The 8,165-nt window shown below is 35.5% G+C and overlaps 1 pseudogene; it reads left to right on the top strand.

The window, feature by feature from the left end:
- The first annotated feature begins 7,183 nt into the window (after positions 1-7,183).
- Positions 7,184-7,925, top strand: LOC141519081 (poly(rC)-binding protein 2 pseudogene; annotated as a pseudogene).
- Positions 7,926-8,165: the final 240 nt, after the last annotated feature.

Below are 8,165 nucleotides of genomic sequence, written 5' to 3'. Positions count from 1 at the left end.
TGAATATGATGAAGTACTACTATTCTGTAAGAAATCATGGGTAGCCTGACTTCAGAATATCCTGAATAGTCATGCATGAACTGAGGCTGAGTGAAATGAGGATAATCAGAAGAACATTATAGACAATAACAGTAACATTGTGAGATCAGTAATGATTGCCACAACTCTTCTCAACAGTTCAATGATTAAGGGCAGTCCTGAGAGAACAACTGTAGACAATGCCATCCATATCCAGAGAAAAAAAAAATTATGGAGTCTGAATGCAGAATAAAGCATACCATGTTCATTTTTAAAATTTATTTTCTTTTTAAATGCTTTTATGATTTTCCCCCTTACTTGTAATTCCTCTTTTACAACATGGTTAATATGGAAATATGTTAAACACAAGTATACATGTATAATCTATATGAGCTTGTTTGTTGCCATGGAGGGAGGGGATGGAAAGAAAAGTGGTAGAAAAAATGTGGAACTCAAAAGCTTACAAAAGAATGAATGTAGGAAAACTCTCTCTTCTTATAATTGGAATTTTTTTAATTTAGGCAAAAAAAAAAAAGAGAAAGAAATGGAAGGAATTTTTTTCCTGGTTTGTAGAAATGCTTGCTATTATAAACTATAGTAAAATTTATAACTGAAATGTAATAACTTCAATTTAAATTTCAAAATTACAGTTTGATGATTTCTTACCTTCTAAAATGTCTTGGTGGTTTTTGGTTTTTGGGGGGATTTTTTTGCTTTTTTTGGAGATCTGAAGCTAAAATTACGGTTAAGTATAAAGAATTTCTCTCCCCTTCCTGGAGCATGATAGAAGTATTCTAGTAGAAGGTAGTTTTAATTACTAGAGAATAAACAGAACTGAAGTTAGTTTGAAATGATTCAAGAGAACTTAATTGTCTACATAAAGTAGTAAGTAAATCACCTAAACTGAAATACACTGTGCAGTTCCAGAAGTAAAACATGATCCTATATAAGAAAATTTGTATAGGAGAAATTCAGTGAAATGTTAGACTAGAATATGATTTAAAAACAATATATATTTTGTTCAACTATATGCCAATAAATCTGAGAATTTAAGAAAAGGAATTGTTCATACTCAATACTATTATCTATTGGGTAATTGCTTTTATTGATATAATGTGAACCAGTTCATTATATATCTTAGAAATGAGATCTTTATCAGAGAAACTTTCTGCAAACTTTCCTCCTCTGTTAAAAGCTTTCTTTTTAATATCAGTTTTATTAGATTTGTTTGTGCAAAAAGTCGTATTCATTTTTTAAACCATTATTATCCATTTTATCAGTTGTGATCCTTTCTATCTTTTGACTGATCTTGAACTTTTCTACTTCTCCTTACCCATTTCTCCTTTGCTTTTACACAAATTAAGCTATGGCTTAGGATGCTTTCTTTTTTCACCTCTACTTTGTTGTAAACCCTACATCGTCTTTCAAGGTTCAGCTCCAGTGGCCCCCCTTATAAAGACCTTTCCTGACCTCTTCCCAATGGTCAACACTCCCCATTCTCCAAAAAAATCACTTTGCATGTATTATGTATGTATGTATGTATGTATAGTTATCTCTTCTACATCTTGAATTTCTAGATAGCACAGTTTTGATATGCCATAGGTCAAGATAAGAAATTACATGGGAATTTTTTGGAAGTTTTTCAGAAGCCACAGATGACACATGAAGGTTGGCAGATGCCACAGAAAAAAATAAGAAACTCAGAAATACATAAAATATATGTATAGTACTATAAACACTCTATAAAAAATAGATTTCTCTGGTGTGAAGGGAGAGCCAAAAAGTTTTAAGTGGATTTTCCAGAGCCCAGGCTATCATGCCTAACTCCTGCAATGTGAAAGAGAACTATGAATAGTTTTTGTTTTGCTTTTTTTTTAACTACCATCATCAATGCTGTTGTACTATTTCCCTTAGGAAAATGCAAGCTTCTTGAGGGTAGGAACTATTTCATGTATGTCCCAGGTTCATAGTTTTAGTAAGCACTTAATAAATACTGCTTTTGACTTACTTGCCCAGGGTAACTAGGCAGATAGATCACTGCAAAGGAAGTCAAGGGCCTGAATTCAAATCTACTCCCAGATGCTTATTAGCTTTGTACTCCTGGGTAAATCACTTAATTTGGTTTGCCTCAGTATCCTCATCCATAAAATGAGTTGGAGAGGTAAATGGCAAAGCCTTAATATCTTTGCAAAGAAAACCCTAAATGGAGTCACAAAGAGCTATAAATAATAGAACAACAACAAGAATAAATATTTCTTGAATTTAATTGCTTTGAACAGTAGGGCATTCCCCTGAAAAATTTTCTCTGAAACTAAAAAAAAAAAGAATTAATTGCCAAATGATAAAAAAAAAATTATAGTTAAAGGGAAAAAAATTCCAGTTTCAATATGCTTGAGCTCAAAAGAAAATGAGCATTTAATCTGATGTCTTTCTATGCTGCAGGGAGAGCCAAAAATTACACCACATCAACTCTACATTTATACATCTGAATTATGATTTTCCACTGGAATAAGTTTTAAAAATGAGGTTGTAAAATATGTTAAAATTTAGGAAATGAAAGGCATTCAGCCTGGAATAGTCTTTTGAGCATAGAAGGACTAAACATATTAGAAAAACAAATATATTAGTTGATTTCATGTAGGACCTTAATAAGTATTTGTTACATGGAAAAGGGTTTTAGCAAATTATGGTCAACAAAATTTCACAGGATACTTCAATTAGAACTAGTGAAAAGTTAAGTCCTTTGCCTATGGCTTAATAGTCAGTTTATAAATGGAGGGGAGAGTGCACAGCTAGGTTGGTTCTGCAATGGACCTATGCTGGACCTGGTAGACTCGTCTTGTGAATTCCACTCAGGCCTCAGACACTTGGAAGCTGTGTGACCCTAGACATGTCACTTGTTCCTGTTTGCCTCTGCTTCCTCACCTGTCAAATGATTTAGAGAAGGTAATGGCAAAACACTCCTTTATTTTTTGCCAAGAAAACTCCAAAAGGGTCCACAAAGAATTGGACATGATTAAAAAATGACTTAAAATCAACAATAAATTCATTAACTGCTGACTGTGGACCAGATACTGAATTAAGCAAAGTTCCTTGCCCCATGGAGCTCACACTCTAAGAAAGAAGATTATATGTAAAGAACTAGGTATATGGAAATTGCCTGCCTGAATAGATGGAAGATAAACTAAGAGAGGAAGGAAGTGGCACCTGGGGGACCAAGAATGACTTCCCGCATAAGATGGGATCTGAGTTGAGCATTAAAGGAGGTTTAAGACAAAAGGAAGTTTGTGAATTGTTTCATGAAATAATGTTTTAAGAACAATTTTGAGTGACTTAAGTCATTTTGACAATTATAAACATCTAAATTAACTACAAATGACATATTAAGAAAGAAACTATCTGCATCCAGAGAAAGAACTGATGAATAAAATAACGCATAGAAGGGGACAGCTAGGTGGCACAATATATAGAGCACAGGCCCTGGAGTCAGGAGGACCTGAGTTCAAATATGACCTAGCTGTGTGACCTTGGGCAAGTCACTTAACCCCATTGTCCTAAATAAAATTTTTAAAAAGAGGGAAATATGCATAGAATAATTTTACATATTTATGTATATGTGTATATGTATTTGTGTCTAATGATAATCATCAAGGAGGGGGAGGGAAAAATTTATATGATAGCCTTTTTATATATTTAAAAGGAATAGCAAATTGTACAAAACATTTGTAATTTCATGTGCAATCATCTTTTTTATTGTATTATATTATGGAAATGTTTGTTTTATTTCATAAATTATAAACAAAATAATTTTTAAGATATAAAAGGAAGTTTGTTAGCTATGAGCAAACATTATAGACAACTCAGTAGAAAGTAGATAAGCCTAACAGATCAGTGAAAAGAGGATTGAAATCATGATCCGTTACCTGGGATTCAAGATCACTGAGATGTCACATATATAAGGGGATAAGAACATCCTAACCATGGAGCAGTGAGTGAAGTTATGCAGAGAAAAAAGGGCTGCAGAGAAGTACATTGGTGAGGAAAGCAGTTTAGACTATTAGAGTCCCATTCTCTTGAAGTTTAGCTTCCTAGCAAAGAGAGACAATGTGTCCTTGAGATTCAAACAGGCCAGCTTCATAGAAGGTAGGAATAGTCAGATGAGAGACCAGTTGGAAGGTTAGGGTAGCTTGCTTATCCTTAAGAGAGTCTTGGGGAGCAGGAGATAGAAGAAATTTTATTCTGTAAGGTGATCCAGTCCTGGAGATGATCCTATGGCAGAGTCCCAGTAGGCTGGGACATGGGAAGCATTACACTCCATTTAGTTAAAGAACAGCAGCACTGGCTCAGAATGTACAAAAGGGAAGAAGGCAAAAGATTAGAAAGAAAGGAAGTTCACCCTTTAAAATATCCTTATAAGCTAGAGTATTTTACATATGATCCTGGAATTAATAGGGATCTATTGAATTTTATTGAATTTTATGTTATTTAGGCAGGGGTGTATTATGATAAGAGGTGCATTTTTAGGAAGAGTAGTCTTAAAGTTAAGTGGAAGGTGGAGTGGAATGAGGATTGACTTGAGTCAGAAAGACCAAAGAGAAGGTTGATTTTTTTCATGTTATTTTATTTTTTTCAATTACATGCAAAGACAGTTTTCCACATTCATCTATTTATAAGCTTTTGAGTTGAGAAAACTGATTGTTCATTCAAGTTATAAAGTAGGCTAGCCAAAAGCAAGATCTAGAAGAAGTCACCAGAACCTTGGGTGAATGATTTTGGAAGTTCCTTAGGAGAATGTAAAGAAAAAACTCAGGATGGGAAGTTTTGTTTGGATTCTTATCTGCACTGTCCCAGAGAGACACAAAGAGACAGATATACCCAGAGACACATTAGCACTAGAAAAACACTGATGAATGAAGGTTATCCTTTATAAATTTAAATCCAGTATCTCAGTGATTACCCTGCTCTCCTAGTCTTTTGAAAAAGGGAATCAGCTTGTGAAGTCTTGGACTGTAGCTCTCATCACACCTTCCACCAACTGCTTCATTATCCTAGACATGTCACTTAAAATCTCTCAATTTCAGTTTCTTCTTTTATAAAATAAGGATAGGGGCAGGTAGGTGGCACAGTGGATAAAGCACTGCCTCTGGAGTCAGGAGTACCTGGGTTCAAATCCAGTCTCAGACACTTAATAATTACCTAGCTGTGTGGCCTTGGGCGAGCCACTTAACCCCATTGCCTAGCAAAAGCCTAAAATGAAATAAAAGAAAATAAGGATAATGCCATAAATAGAATCAGATGAGATTTTTAAAAAGTGATTTGCAAATCTTAAAGTTGTAAAAAATATGCTATTATTCTCCACATTAATTCTTGGGAGATTATAATAGCATCCCTTGCCTTGTGGTCATATAATGTCACTTAAAGAGGGAGACAGACAAACAATGCAAAAAAAATAGCAGTTATGGATGCAATGGATTTGGGGAAAGTGACTCAATCTACTAAATCCTATATCCATTTTGCAACTGGAGAAACATTCCCTTTTAAAATTGAAGGATTCATGAAATCTAAAAACCCGAGATTGATACTACCAACTAACAGCTCAAATAATCCACTTATTGTTCTAGTAAATTCCGAGTGTCACTTGATCAAAAAACATTACACAGGCTTCTTGATTGCTATTTTCCTTTGGATAGACTACACAAAGTGAGAATTCACTTGCCAATGTCATCTTTTAAAACTGTATGCATAGGTGATCATAATTAGGCTGTGCTCAACACTTTGCATTATACAACATTGTGCTTCTAGCCCGAGCTGATTAAGGATGACTGACATTCACCATTCAGTTCCCAAAATACCATGATTATTGAGAATCATGATTTCCACTCAAGTTTAGTAGACTTTTTCTTCTTCCTCCCCCACAAGCCATCCTCTCACTATGGACAATTGTAGGTGAGTCCCTCCCAAGAGGAAAAGGATACAGTTTGCTTTCTCCATCCGAAAATGAAAGCAGCCATATTTAGTAAGTGGTGATAACAAGAGAATATCATTTGTATATGGATCATGACTTGTGATGCCATCAGGAGACAAGCATTGACATTTTTCTATTCCTCTTTTTCTGTTTCAAATTAATAACAGTTTCTGTCCAAACAAATAGCGATTCTGAACCTTTAACATTAATGAAGAAATAAAGTGATATATCCATCAATTTTCTTTTTTGAATAGGAAATTCCTTTATTCGTACCTCTAAAATGGTTTCTGTTATTTGCCTATTGTTTGTTTTAGATGAGAAAAAAAAATTACTATTAGATCACGAAGATGAAGAAAAGTAAGAGTATGTTAAGGGAAGGATTGTCTTATGTCACATTTGACCAGGACTTTCGAATGATTAATTCTTGTCATTAGGATATGCGAACAAATCTTTTGAAATCAATTGACATGCAAAGTCATAATTAAAAGACATTTGCCACATGATAAGCTTAATGAAAAAGATTTACATGCTATTTTGTCATATGTCCCACCAAACGTATAGCAACAAACAAGGAAATTATTCCATTCAAAAGTTTACTCCTATTTCAAAGGACACTGAGAATCAAAGATAATGTATGCAAAGTATCTTGTATCATTTTGTGACAATGCATGAAATAATGTGTCCAATGTATTTTGGTTAATTAAAGCACTGTATGTATCACATTGATTTTTTTTCCCAGTGACTACAAACAGACAAACATAGCAGAATGAAATCCAGATACAAAAAAAGGCAATAGATACAATGGTGAGAGCATTTGTCCTCTCCAGCTCACCAGTCCTTTACTACCCTCCACCCAGCCCAGGATCATTCTTTTCCCTTTCTCCTCCCTCTACTTTCTCTTCTGCTTGCCTGTGGATTCCCCCTTACATTTCCATCTGCCCCTGTTGTTCTTTGCCCAGCCTTCCACCCTTCTCTTTCCCATTTGCCCCCTCTTTTCCCTTCACTCACCTCATGCTCCAAGTGTTTGCCTTCTACTCCCACCAGTGAGGAAAGACTGGATCATTTTTAAAAGTCCAGTTTTCCCAGAATATCCATCAATTTGGACACTAATGTGATTGAAGGTATATTCAAAGTCATTCTTACCATCCATTTTCTTTATAGAAAGGAAGTTGGAAGGAGAAGGAAAATCAGTCAAGATTTATGAAGACTGGTGCAGAAGGACAACACTGCCCTAAGAGAATAATTAATCTTTCTTAGCCCTCCAATGCCATCTTAAAAAAAAAAGTCTTAGCTGGGATCATTGACAAATTGGAAGAGGACATCAGCAGCACTAAAACCAAAGTACAGCTGTCAGGAGACTCCTCAGACACCCTGAAGTTTGTGGTCCTTGCTAGCCAATGTGCTTCTTTCACTGGAAGAAAAGGATGCAAGATTAAGGCAATTAGGGATAGTACAGGGACCCAGGTCTAGTGGCAAGTTATATGCTACCAAACTCAACTGAGCTGTCACTATTGCTGGCATCCTACAATCTAATATAAAATATGTCAAGCAGATTTACATGGTCATTTGGGGGATTCTATCCCCATCTCCCCCAAAGGGTATGACTATCCTATACCAACTGCTTCAATTCACCAGGCAACTTTGCCAGTGATCAGACTTAGACCAATTCAGGACAGTATGCATTCCAAAGACAAATTTGACCAAGCTGCACCAGTTGGCAATGCAACAGTCTCATTTTTTCATGATATGGCAACACCAAATTCAATGCAGGTTTTTATGCATCTGTCATAAACTCACCATGGCAAATAACTTAATTGGCTGCATAATTGGGTATCAAGGTACAAAAAATAAGATTTATCAGATGGCTGGAACTCAGATCAAAATTGCCAATCTAGTGGAAGATGTACTGAGAGGAGAGGCAGGATACCCTCAGTGGCTCTGAGCCCAGCATTACTAATCAATCTCATTTTGAAGGAAGCTAACCCCTCCTTTCTAGCAGCCTTTATCATGATATCTTATCACCTTAGCATCAACTACTCTTGCTCTTTTATGCCTTCTTCCTCCTCCTTCTCCACCACTATCTCCTCACTTGATACAATGAGGATCTTTGATGCTCTTTCTAGCCCCCCATCCCTCTTTCAATTGCCTATTTTATCTGTAGTCCACTTGGCAGGAAGTACAT

This window comes from Macrotis lagotis, chromosome 3, assembly GCF_037893015.1.
Source record: "Macrotis lagotis isolate mMagLag1 chromosome 3, bilby.v1.9.chrom.fasta, whole genome shotgun sequence".
Taxonomy (NCBI): domain Eukaryota; kingdom Metazoa; phylum Chordata; class Mammalia; order Peramelemorphia; family Peramelidae; genus Macrotis; species Macrotis lagotis.
This window is presented reverse-complemented; position numbering and strand designations above follow the sequence as displayed.